Source organism: Bombyx mandarina, chromosome 20, assembly GCF_030267445.1.
Source record: "Bombyx mandarina strain Sakado chromosome 20, ASM3026744v2".
Classification (NCBI taxonomy): Eukaryota; Metazoa; Arthropoda; class Insecta; order Lepidoptera; family Bombycidae; genus Bombyx; species Bombyx mandarina.
The window spans coordinates 8,493,563-8,507,394 of NC_143226.1; the positions used below are offsets into that span (position 1 = coordinate 8,493,563).

At 37.0% G+C, this 13,832-nt stretch overlaps 1 protein-coding gene across 2 annotated transcripts in view; it reads right to left on the minus strand.

Annotated features, from left to right (window-relative positions):
• Nucleotides 1-13,832, minus strand: part of Dpp10 (Dipeptidyl peptidase 10) — a 166,174-nt gene that overhangs the window by 140,057 nt on the left and 12,285 nt on the right. The window lies entirely within an intron of this gene.

Genomic DNA, 13,832 nt, shown 5'->3' on the forward strand with positions numbered 1-13,832 from the left:
ATAGTAAAGTATAGAGATAAATTTAAAGAAAATACGTCTGTAACAAACGCTATTTTCTCTTAAAGTTAGCTCCGTGGCGGATGTTTCTTTGAACGTATTCTCCGTAATTGGCTCCAATTAAAAACCCGAATAATAATAATAATAATAATAAATAAATATTTACTAACAAACACGCCACGTTAACTGGTCCCGTGATAAGTTCGTAAAGAACTTGTGTTACAGGTACCAGGTAACGGAAATAAATGTAAGATTTTTTATTATACACATACATATATTTAATATACATCCATAACCCTGGAAAAGACATTTATATTTACCATACAAATATCTTCCCTTGGCGGGATTCGAACCCGCGACCCCCTTGTGTAGTGACCATGTCACTTACCACTACACCAGATGGCCGTTAATAACTATTTCGTATTGACGCAATAGTTTCACCACGTATCAAATGCATAATATTTAAATAATATAATAGCTAAAATGGTATGGTAGCTTTAAAACTTTAATAAAAGCGCTTAGCTAGCGAACTGAACTAAGAATTAAATTCTTTTTTTTTTGTTTCTTTAATTCTGTTGCTTTTGGTCAAGATATTAGAGTGTAGTTAGAAAATGATTATCCTGTCTTCGGTTTTTGAAGTATATTTATTGGTGGTAGGACCTCTTGTGAGTCCGCGCGAGTGGGTACCACCATCCTGCCTATTTCTGCCGTGATGCAGTAATGCGTTTCGGTTTGAAGGGTGGGGCAGCCGTTGTAACTATACTTGAGACCTTAGAATTTATATTTCAAGGTGGGTGGCGCTTTTCGTTATGGATGTCTATGTGCTCCAGTAACCACTTAACACCAGGTGGGCTGTGAGCTCGTTCACCCATCTAAACAATAAAAAAAGCAAATTTTCAAGTTAATCGTTAGTATAAAAAATTACATTCAAAGATTCCGTTACATACAATATATATACCAAAGCAAACTAATAAAACCATGTCAAAACTTCTAGCAGTGTTTTTTTAAACTATACTAACTTTTAATATTGCGTTTCGTTTTAATAATCTCTTCTATCAATAGAGATAGTATTTGATAGAAGATTGTTCTTAACTGACTCTCGGATCCAGTAAAAACCATCACCTCCGCTTTCGGATTATCGAGCTGCCCTGAGCAGTTAATGCGTAAATTAAAAATTCATTCAGAGCGAATCTAATTGAATTATTAAAAAGATTCTTGAAGGTCGCACGATATCAACGCTTATTTTAAATTACATGCAAAACATTGTACAGCTATAGGTTAAAATAAATGATACTTTTATAAAGACTAGAGGTCCCGTAGTAGTCGAAATTCGACAATAATTAATTGGAATTGTAAGGTTGTACACTATTATGATTGTATTTTATACTTCTATAATCACAAATTTCGCCAAGACTACACTATAAAAATATTAACAAAGACAAATAATATTTAATCTATTCTCAATTTGACAACAGACGTCAAGAACAAAAGCTTGTCAATAATATTTTATAGTATGCATGGGTGTGTGCGTCAAATACATGGTACGTAGTGTGTGTAATGTTTTCTTTATCGATTTAATGTATCTTTTATGCATTATTTAAAAAAAATATTAGCATTGTGCACTTCTTCTCTATATTCTCTATAAGTGTGGGAAATTTCATACTCCTCCGTCCGCGCAATTTTCGTAAAAAGGGATACAAAGTTTTTGCTACACGTATTAATATATAGATTATAATTAAACATTTAAATCGTCGAAGATACTGAAAATTATCTTTATGAAAGGTATTTAAGAAAAATTCATCTAATTCCCTTGTCATTATATTGTAGACAGCGACATGGCTTGTCGCGCTGAAGTCAATAACTTGCGGCGGTCACTTGACACTACCTAATGGCCGTATGCACGTCTGTATACAATGACAACATTAAAGGATTAAGCTCTTATAGGGTTATGTTGAAAGGCGATTGCATGCAGTAGAGATGCGAATGTTGCGATGGATGTGTGGAGTAACGAGAATGGATAGAATACGGAATGAATATGTTAGAGGAAGTCTGAAAGTGGCACCTGTGACAGAGAAGCTGAGGAGTGCGCGTTTGGGATGGTATGGACATGTGATGAGACGAAATGAAAATGAGGTTGGTAAGAGAGTGTTAACTATGAATGTGGAAGGATATAGAGGAAGAGGTAGACCTAAGAAGATATGGATAGATTGTGTGAAAGACAATATGGGTAAGAGGGGAGTGAGCGAAGAAATTGTATATGATAGAAGAGTATGGAAGGAGAAAACATGTTGCGCCGACCCCAGGTGACTGGGAGAAGGGCAGGATAATGATGATGAGTGTTATGTTGAGACGACTATTTGTCTGTCTCTCTCTTTCTTTTTTACTCTCACAACATAATTAGTTCTGTTGAAAGATGGTTAAGATTCGAACAAATTTTATAGCGGTCGATACTCTTCAATGATGATAATGGTCATGTATCTCCATCCGTCGTTGCCGGTCCCAAGCACGGATAAGAAAGGAGGAGAGTTGAATGGACGTGACCTTCCCACTGGAAAAATTTAACGCCGAGCATCGGGCGGTGGTGACATATCCCAACCTCTGCAAAAAATGCAGATAGGGCTAACACAAACCCCAAGAACTTAAATGCCCTTAAAATAAGTGGACTCGCCAACCCGCACCGACCAGCGTGGCGTTTTGAAGCAAACTACTTTCATGTTCAAATAACTTTCGTTTACTGGTGGTAGGACCTCTTGTGAGTCCACACGGGTAGGTACCACCACCCTGCCTATTTCTGCCGTGAAGCAGTAATGCGTTTCGTTTTGAAAGGTGGGGCAGCCGTCGTAACTATACTTGAGACCATAGAACTTATATCTCAAGGTGGGTGGCGCATTTACGTCGTAGACGTCTATGGGCTCCAGTAACCACTTCACACCAGGTGGACTGTGAGCTCGTCCAATCATCTAAGCAATAAAAAAAAGTGCAGACTTTTAGAAGTACATTTGAAAAGACCTACACTCAACATTAGGTTGAAGAAGAAGAAGGTTCTGAATCGGCTACAATAGATCTCCGCCTAATTTACCTGTCTATGTCAATAAAGCCATTAACTCATAGACTTATCAGCGGGATGCGATAAGTTAAAACGTCCGTCTCCCTAGCAAGACGAGAACAAGCCGTAACAACGTTTAACCCGACTAATAAATTTATATAATTTAGGCTACAGCGTTTTAGCTCCATGCTCAGAATGGATTCTCTCGGGAGCGGAGGGTTCTTGTCACATATCAATATTTAACGACCCATATTAAAGGTATGCTCACATGAGAATACCTGAACGCACGACCATCGTCTTGATTAACTCCACACACTAACCCACTAAGGGATTGATCAATATTTTTTTTATGAGGGTATAATTCAACTGCAGTTGATTATAGGAAACTAGGTGTTGCGGTGATGTCAGAAATGTTTAATGAAAATATAAGGGTAAAACATTTTGTGCTAAAGATTAGAAATTAATTAAATAAATCGACGAATAGTAGTACTTCGTTCGTCCGTAACCACAAAAACTCTGCAGTTTCTTTGTCTTCAATGTTACTTTACCGTCATTCTAGCTTGTAGCTTAGTGAAGTGACCAACAAAATTAAATGTTTTTTTCTTATTAACACCTTATTTTGTATTGGTTTTGACTTTTGGGGTAATATTTAAATTTTTATTTATTTATTTATTCATAGCTGACCCGGCAGACTTCGTAGTGCCTCAATCAATAAATAAAAGACACATCAAGGGGACACATCAAAGGAAAAACAAAATTGTTTTTTTTTATATAGCTCCGAGCTTTTTATATTTTCTCACCTTTTAAACCTTCCCTGGACTTCCACGAGTAATTCAAGACCAAAATTAGCCAAATCGGTCCAGCTGTTCTCGAGTTTTAGTAAGACTAACGAACAGCAATTCCTTTATATATATATATAGATTAGATGGGTGGACGATCTCACAGCCCATCTGGTTGTTAAGTGGTTACTGGAGCCCATAGACATCTACAACGCAAATGCGCCACCCACCTTGAGATATAAGTTCTAAGGTCTCAGTATAGTTACAACGGCCACCCTTCAAACCGAAACGCATTACTGCTTCACGGCAGAAATATTCAGGGTTAGGCATGCGGACTCACAAGAGGTCCTACCACCAGTAAAAAATAAAATATACAAATACATATAAACGTCTCACATCAAATACGCCTAGTAAACAAAACGTCAATTAGCGTTTGTGTGCGTAATTTCCGTAATAGCCTCTCATCTCAACGACGCATTCCCGAATTCAGAGCCTTGTTTGCGTTGCCGTTCAATCATAATGCTACCAGCAGACTGTCGCCATAACGGTAAATGTTTCTGCATACAGAGGCTTTGATCACACATGGCCCGTTCGAACGCGCGACCGAAATTGGGTCAGCCAGTAATTATTCAGAACTGAAGAGTTCTTTACGGGCGTTTAAAACTGTACAACATTGTGAGCCAATTGAAGTCGATAAACGCACTCTTTGACATTAAATGTGTGATTTTCTGAAAGGGAATCTGTAGGAATTCAAAGGGCCATTCGCGACTTATACGTCATATCTCAAGGAGGTATTAACCTTGTAGTTTCTAGAAGATGTTTGCGAAAGCCTAATGGAAGACTTGCCCAGTTGACTAGTATCAAGTTTTGCGACTACGCCCGTACAAATTCTAAAGGTATGTATGAGGGAACTTGTTTATTTTTTAAGTAAAAAATCCGCATTTTCAACTTTTTATTGTCCCAGAATATCAAACGAGGGCTAGGAATGTCTTATTTTTCGTGGTTTAACTGAGAAAACTAGGGCTATTGCTGATAATAACTGTAACTTTTATCACAATTTATACCAAACTGTTGGCCGATATCTCTTTTCCGTTAGTTTTTTTTTGTTGCTAAGACGGGTGGACGAAGCTCACGGCCAACATGATTTTAATCGGTCGTTGGAGCCCATAGACATCAGCCACGTCAATATTGCCGCCCATCTTGAAACAAGAGTCATAAGTCTCAATTCTATAGTACAACGGCTGCCCCACCCTTCAAACCGAAACGTATTACTGCTTCACGTCAGAAATAGGCAGGATGGTGGTACCTACCCGAGCGGACTCACAAGAGGTCCTACCACCAGTAATTACGCAAATTATAATTTTGCGGGTTTGATTTTTATTACTCGATGTTATTCCTTCACCGTGGAAGTCAATCGTGAAGTACGTATTTCATTAGAAAAATTCGTAACTGCCTGCGAATTTAAACATCGGCATAGTCTTATCCTATAGGCCACAATGACTTCAATTTTGTTTAATGGGTACACCACTGATATACTTACACTTGTTCATTATTTTCATGTATATATTCATACATAATCGTAGCTAAAGAAGTTAAGAAGCGCTCTTTCTTGCCACCCGAACACTTAGAGCATGCACAAGAATATACTATAATATAAATCTAATTTAGTAAAACAAACCACAGTAACAGCTCAAACTAATCCCAATAGACCAATAAAAGCTAAAGAAAATTTCACCACGTCCGAAATTAGAATTTACTTGCACACAAATTCACGCTTACAACATTACTTAAAAATGTGGGTGCATTTTAAATTAAAGAAGGAATCTGGAGAAAAAGTTAGATGAATTTCATAGTAAGTGGTAAAAGTTAAAATGATAAATCGAGGGAAAAGAATGCCCTAGCCAAACCGATAGTGATAATTAAATTGAAATTGCCAGACCATAACGAACGGATAACTGAACGGAATAAGGTTTCAAAGGATTACGAATCTGTATCCATTTTACAAGAAGCGAACGAGGGTTAGACCACACAATAGATGGAGCAATGTCGTAGTAAAAACTGTCGGAAACTGATGAGCTAGACTGACACGAGTTAGGGCCACGTAAAATGGTTTCATGTGGGCTTTTGTTGCTAAAGGTCATCTTTAAAATGAAATTTAACAAAACTAACAAATACGGATTGAATGTACAGTTCATAATGTACAATAGTAGTGGTAATTGTAGATCCCCCTTTGAATAGCTAGACTAATTCTTTGTTCAAGGCAGCTGTCAGTATCTTCAGAACCTTGCCTAAAGGGACGCCTTTTAATAATATATTTTAGTTATTATATTATAGTAGTGGTCTCACGGTAGCCGAAATTCGACTACAATTAATTGAAATTAAAGTTTGTACACTATTATGATTCTATTGTCAAAGACTATTTATTATACTTCTTTAATCACAGATTTCGCCAAGACTACCTACACTTTCGACAAATAATATTTAATCTATTTTCAATTTGACCAGACTTTTTTTTTGGTACAATTTTTCCTTTTTAGGAAAGGAAAGGGGATCTAAGCCCATACAGCCTTGTCTGTTCTATATAATTTCTGAAATAACGACCACAGACTATAAGCAATAAGAAAAGTTTGACAATAAGCAAATAGTATGCGTGCTTGTGTGTGTCAAATACATGGTAGTGTGTGTAATGTTTTTATTTTATTGATTTAATGTATTATTTATGCATAATTTAAAAAAATATCAGCATTCTGCACTCCTTCTCTATATTCCCTATAAGTGTGGGAAATTTCATACTCTTCCGTCCGCGCAATTTTCGTAAAAAAGGGTACAAAGATTTTGCTTCACGTATTAATATATAGAGTTTTTAACGTTTTTATTTTTAAGTTTATTGTTCTAGTATTATTTTTTTAATATTTCTGTTTAAATAAATAAATGCCTATTGTAGATAGTGTTATACATATGTTATTATGTCATAGACTACACCCAACTATCTAGTACTCTAATGAGGTGGACGGCTCCATTGTACTTATTGCATACTGACTGTTCCACCTTTTAAACTGGAACGCATGATTGCTTCGGACAGATTTTTTTATTATTATTTTATTGCTTAGATGTGTGGACGAGCTCACAGCCCACCTGATGTTAAGTGGTTACTCGAGCCCATAGACATCTACAACGTAAATGCACCACACACCTTGAGATATAGTTCTAAGGTCTCAGTATAGTCACAACGGCTGCACCACCCTTCAAACCGAAACGCATTACTGCTTCACGGCAGAAATAGGCGGGGCGGTGGTACCTACCCGTGCGGACTCACAAGAGGTCCTACCACCAGTAATATGCAGATTTTATTTTTATTGCCCTTGTAGGTTGACGAGCTTATAGCCCACCTGATGGTGTATAGTTACCGTGGCCCGTGCACTTCAGAAATACTAGGAGCAGAGCCAAATCACTGCCTACCGATAAGTACTCTGCACAAGCCTCGTTTGAAGAACAGTATCTACCAGTGAGGCAAAACGCCCCATCTATACTAATATATAAATCTACAGTAGTTTTTACGGATGTTCCGATGTAACCATGCATCCGATTGACTTGAAACTTGGTATCCATGTAAAAAATACATGTACTTAATGGATAGGCTAATACTTATATGGATGTTGGACTCCCTAATAATAATGACAATAAATAATAATGTTCATTTTAAATCCCCAGCGAAGCGGGCGAGTACGGCTAGTTACTAATAAATTTATATAATCCATTAGATATTTTTGTCATGGCCATTCTATCCGTGCCGGAATCCGGCAATATGCTTAGATTTTCCTCCGCAACCGAGCAGAAGGCTTAAATTACTCGATATGCAAATACTGATACCCTGGATCGAGGATGCCGAGTGAGGTCGGCGTTTATATGGATTCCGTATTAAAGCAATTTACTGAGAACTTTCGATGCCTCTCACTTTAAAATAGTTTAGTACGATTTTACGGAGGACAAATATTCCTGAGTTTTAATTTTTTATTTTTTAAGCCATAGGGCAACTAACTTACACTGGCCTTTTTTGGTACCTTTTTATTTTTATTTTTTAAGCCATAGGGCAACTAACTGACACTGGCCTTTTTGGGACCTTTTTATTTTTATTTTTTAAGCCATAGGGCAACTAACTGACACTGGCCTTTTTGGTATCTTTTTATTTTTATGTTTTAAGCCATAGGGCAACTAACTGACACTGGCCTTTTTGGTACCTTTTTATTTTTATTTTTTAAGCCATACGGCAACTAACTGACACTGGCCTTTTTGGGACCTTTTTATTTTTATTTTTTAAGCCATAGGGCAACTAACTGACACTGGCCTTTTTGGTATCTTTTTATTTTTATGTTTTAAGCCATAGGGCAACTAACTGACACTGGCCTTTTTGGTACCTTTTTATTTTTATTTTTTAAGCCATAGGGCAACTAACTTACACTGGCCTTTTTTGGTACCTTTTTATTTTTGTTTTTTAAGCCTTATGCAACTAATGCCGGCCTATTTGGCTACCTTAATATGCACACGTAGTAGTCGTGCAAGGTTATCATCATCAATCATCAATGGTATCTGTAATCCCAAATCAATGAAGAACCGCAAAGTTGCTACCTATAGTTCCCAAGCTCTTTCAATGAAAGTCATGACAGCTCTCCAAAAATAGGATAAGGAGTTCATTCCAAAGCAGAATAGTCCTGTCTGAAATGATGTCTGGAGACGCTTTATTGGTGAGTATAATTTAATGTAAAAGTATTCGAGTCATAAAGATGATCTCTATTCTTATGGGACATGGAGCCCAAGACACATATGGAAACCAAATCTCATCGCAAACAAAGTGAAGACTTATTTTTAACCGACTTCAAAAAAGGAGGAGGTTCTCAATTCGACTGTATGTTTTTTTTATGTTTGTTACCTCATAAATTTTGACTGTGTGAATCGATTTTGATGATTCTTTTTTTATTAGAAAGCTGACGCTTGCCGTGTGATCCCATTTCAATTTAGTCCAGTTCTGATAATGGTATCCATGAGAAAACCATATAAATCTTAAATTTGCATTAAGTACCTACGTGCGCGACAAATAGATGAATAACTCAATAACTCAATATCACGCCGACCGATATCGATGACGATTGTTTTTAGTGTATATTAATACGTTTTGGAATATCTTTTTTTTTCTATATGGAGTCGGTTTTTGTTAAAGCACGTCTATTTATTGGTAGATAAGGAACCATAATCCAAGCCAATACTATGTACTTATCGTAAAGTCAAAGTCGTTTCCGATACTGACTTAGAATGGACTAAATCATGAACCTGCTGGATAATTCATTGTCAATTTTCTTTTTTCATAAATGACTGAACGAACCCAGGTCACGCGGGGTATGAAGTTCATTTTATATAATTTTGTAGCCAATCGCTCAACTTCAAATGACGATAAAACAGATCCTTCAACTAGACAACTGGACAACGGCTCCTCTTTGCCAAAGTTCTAATACAAATGTCCATAAGTGTGATAATTTTCACTTAACAATATTTTGTTTTTGTTATAATATTATGAAGAAATTACGGAAAACCTGGTGTAAAATAGGGGTGTCAAGGGGTTATAATAGCCGGCAAACATCACGGTCTTAGTGCAAACTGGAACATATAATAACTGCTTCGCTGCAGAAAAAAGCAGGATAATTGAGTACCTACAATACCTCCGATTATAACGCAAATTATAATCTATCTATATATATAAAATGAATTGCTGTTCGTTAGTCTCGCTAAGTAAAACTCGAGAACGGCAGGACCGATTTGGCTAATTTTTGTCTTGTATTATTTTTGTGGAAGTCCAGAGAAGGTTTAAAAGGTAGATAAATATGAAAATGCTCGCAATTAAATAAAAATAACAATTTTGTTTTTCCTTTGATGTGTCCCCCGTCGGACGGATTCCTTTTGTTTGTTTTTAGGTTGGTAAGTTTATTTTATACAAAAGGCTAGGTCTTTTATTTATCGGTCAGCTAGTTATAAATAAAAATTTTAATCTTTGGGAGCTTCGTATCTTTTCCTGACTTAGATGTCTACAATTTCCAAGACAATAATATTCCCCGAGCCACATAAAATCTTTTATGCGAAGGATGTGAAACGAAATAACTGAGGGTAGGCCAGAGAACGAAACATCGAATTCGCGCCTTAAAATTAAATTTTATAATACATTGAACGTTCACTGAAGACCGCAGATGTTTCTCGAGTTGAGCGTCATCTAAACACAGTTTCGCTTTTAGCACGCACCGTATCTGATGTCCATTCCGAATTTGAATTGCGAACAAACAGGAGTCTTAAATAATAATAATAAATAATAAAAGCCTTTATTCAGACGCAAAGGATATTTACAAATAATAAACTTAAATTAACGACTCTGCCGAGTCGGTGACATCGACAACTTCGTCTGTTTGCCCAACTTTGGCAAAGGCCTCCTCCGTTTCTTTCCACTCTACTCGGCTTAGAGCTTTCCTTGTCCATAGTTTTCCTGCTACCGTCTTTATCTCGTCTTCCCACCTCCGAATCTGTCTACCTCGTTTCCTTTTTCTATCTCTAGGGTACCAAAACACTATGCTTTTGTTCCATTTTTCGATGCCTCTTATTGTATGTCCTGTCCATTGCCATTTTAGTTTCCGAATTCCAGTTGAAACATTTTGTATCTTAGTGCGACCTCTAATGACTTTGTTTCGTACTCTATCTGATTTTCTTAAATTCAGCATGCTTCTCTCCATAGCTGTTTGGCATGATTCAAATTTTTTGCTTTGCGCTTTGGTGAGAAACAGGAGTCTTAATGGTTCCTAAATAAATTTTGTTTTGAATTTAGATATGTTTGGGACTGGGAAAAGGATAAGTTTTAGGATTCACTCTGTAGTTCGTTGATGCACTATTCAATTTTCTCACTGGCGAGATTTATATGTGTTGATTGATCAACAAATCACAATTTTATTCGTTTTTGCACCGGCACCATATTGTTTTAGTTTTTTTTTTACACACTTTTAGCGCCATTTTCATACGCGCGTAGTATTTTTTGTAGTGTCAACACAGATGGCGTGGATAGGGGATTGAGGAAGGAATAAGGAAAAGGAAGTCCCAACAAATTTAACGAAACGTTTCAAATTTTTTTTTTATTGCTTAGTTGGATGGACGAGTTCACAGCCCACCTGGTGTTAAGTGGTTACTGGAGCCCATAGACATCTACAACGTAAATGCGCCACCCACCTCGAGATATAAGTTCTAAAGGTCTCAGTATAGTTACAACGGCTACCCCACCCTTCGAACCGAAACGCATTACTGCTTCACGGCAGAAATAGGCAGGGTGGTGGTACCTATCCGCTCGGACTCACAAGTGGTCCTACCACCAGTAACTACGCAAATTATAATTTTGCGGATTTGATTTTTATTACACGATGTTATTTCTTCACCGTGGAAGCCAATCGTGAACATTTGTTAAGTACGTATTTCATTAGAAAAATTGGTACCCGCCTGCGGGATTCGAACACCGCTGCATCGCTAGATACGAATGCACCGGACGTCTTATCCTTTAGGCCACGACGACTTACAAATATATGACTTATATAACTTTTAATAATTGGCTTTTGTGACTTGTCGCTTTAAACTCGATTAAGAGAGTGACGCATTTCTCAACTAATTCCATATTAACGTATTCGTTTTTATATAGCAGTATCTATCGTAGAACAAAGTAAATTCGCAAAAAATCGCGTTGACGATAGATACTTTTTTAGCGGTGGTAGAACCTCTTGTGAGTCCGCACAGGTAGGTACCACCACCCTGCCTATTTCTGCCGTGAAGCAGTAATGCGTTTCGGTTTGAAGGGTGGGGCAGCTGTTGTAACTATACTGAGATTTTAGAACTCAAATCTGAAGGTGGGTAGCGGCATTTACGTTGCAGATGTATATGAATTCCGGTAACCACTTAAAACCAGGTGGGCTGTGAGCTCGTCCACCCATCTATGCAATAAAACAATTAAAAAAAAGATACCAGTCGGCCTTAAGGAATATGCCGAACAGAGGCGGTGCTCTGAATAAAATCGCTTAAGCCAACTCAACAGGCCTCTGCTTATATTATTATTTTAGCGACTGAAGCCTTGAGCTCATCCACCCGTCTGAATAGAAGCTAGAAATGTCTTCCATCTCCGGGCCACAAAATAAGGCTCAATAAAAAAAACTTTTTCCAGGTTTTCTTCCCGGTTTTGTCACACTTGAACCATCGAATATGTTATTTTGTTTTTTTTTTGTGACTATATTTTTGTATTAAAATATAATAATCCGCGTAACGGTATTTCAACAATAAGTTGTTGCAACAAAATTTAGCGAAACTTACATCTAGTCTTACTTACGTTTCAACTATAAGATACAGTCGCTTAGTATAACCACTGTCGCACCCTTCAATCCGAAATGCATTACCGTTTTGCGGTAACCATAGGAGCCATGGTGAGTAGTATTTACGTAATACGTATGTAGCGTGCAACATTCGGTCGCTTTCGGGCGTCATCGGGCGCGATCGGAGTTCCCGAACGCGCAGGCGTCCCGTGACGTCATGCGACAAGATTCGCGCGCGTCCATTTAAGTTGAATGTAAAAACGTAATTTTAGTTTTAATTTGTATCTTCTAGTGTCTAGCGTTGTTTACTTTACTTCTCTATATCCATACTAATATTATAAAGAGGAAATATTTGTTTGTTTGTTTGTTTCGAATAGGCTCCGAAACTACTGGACCGATTTGAAAAATTATTTTTCCATTAGAAGCCGACATTGTCCCTGATGAACATAGGCTACATTTTATAATTTTTTTTTTTTTTTTTTTTGTTTCATGTTTGTTTTAATGTTTCCGAAGCGATGCGAGGGCGGGTCGCTAGTGTTTTATATTTTTATATTGCACACGTTATAGTTGTTGTTGATATGGTGTGTTTGACTTTTATATGTTCGGAGTAAAATATCCCGCGATTACGAACAACAAATAACAAGCCACACGTAATACGTAGATATCATTTTTTTGCGTATTTGATTTTTGTTACAACATGACATTTCTCTATTGTAGAAATCATTCGAGAACGTGTGTTAAGTACGTAATTCACTAGAAAAGTTCGTATCCTTTTGCGGGATTTAAACACCGGCATAGTTGCATTGCTCAATACGAGTACAAACAGCGTCTTATTTTTTTGGGCACGACGACTTCAATACGCCCGTACAGTACCCGGCGATGAATATTGCACATCGGTCGTTTGATAGAGACTGGCTAATTTCGCGGCCGTAGAGCACTATCTCTGTCTCGCCAAGAAGCAATCAATGAATAGTAACAAACCTCGCCTCTCACTTTGGCTTACAATATTCATATTATAATTTCCGTAAGCTACAGCAACTAATTATTAGGACACAAAATATTTTAATAACAAACTCTAATTAGACAAGTAGTACAAAGAGTATCTTATTTTTTAGGCCACGACGACTTCGATACGCCCGTACAGTACCCGGCGATGAATATTGCACATCGGCTTTTAGAAAGAGACAGTCGGCTTATTTTGGTTCCGTATCGCACTATCTCAGTCTCGCCAAAAAGCAATCAATAGATAGTAACAAACCTCATCTTTCACTTTGGCTTACAAAATTTCACATTATGATTTCCGTGAGCTACAGTAACTAATTATTAGGACTCACAATATGGTAATAATAAACTCTAATTAAAGATAAAATATCTGTTCAGTAATGTTCTAATAAAAGGGAATGATTCCATCTGCTCATCGCGAGATAGCGTAAATGTACGCAGCGTTAGCATTTCTAAATAATTATAATTGTAGCCACGTTACTGTATTGTATGCTGAGCCCGCTTCTGGTTTTGAGTAAAACATTCACAAATTTCATTTTAAATTTAATATCTGGCTGGTGAGAATTCAGACTGTTTTTATTGCGAACACTTGAATTTTTTAACATTTATTTAATTATTTATACTAACTACATA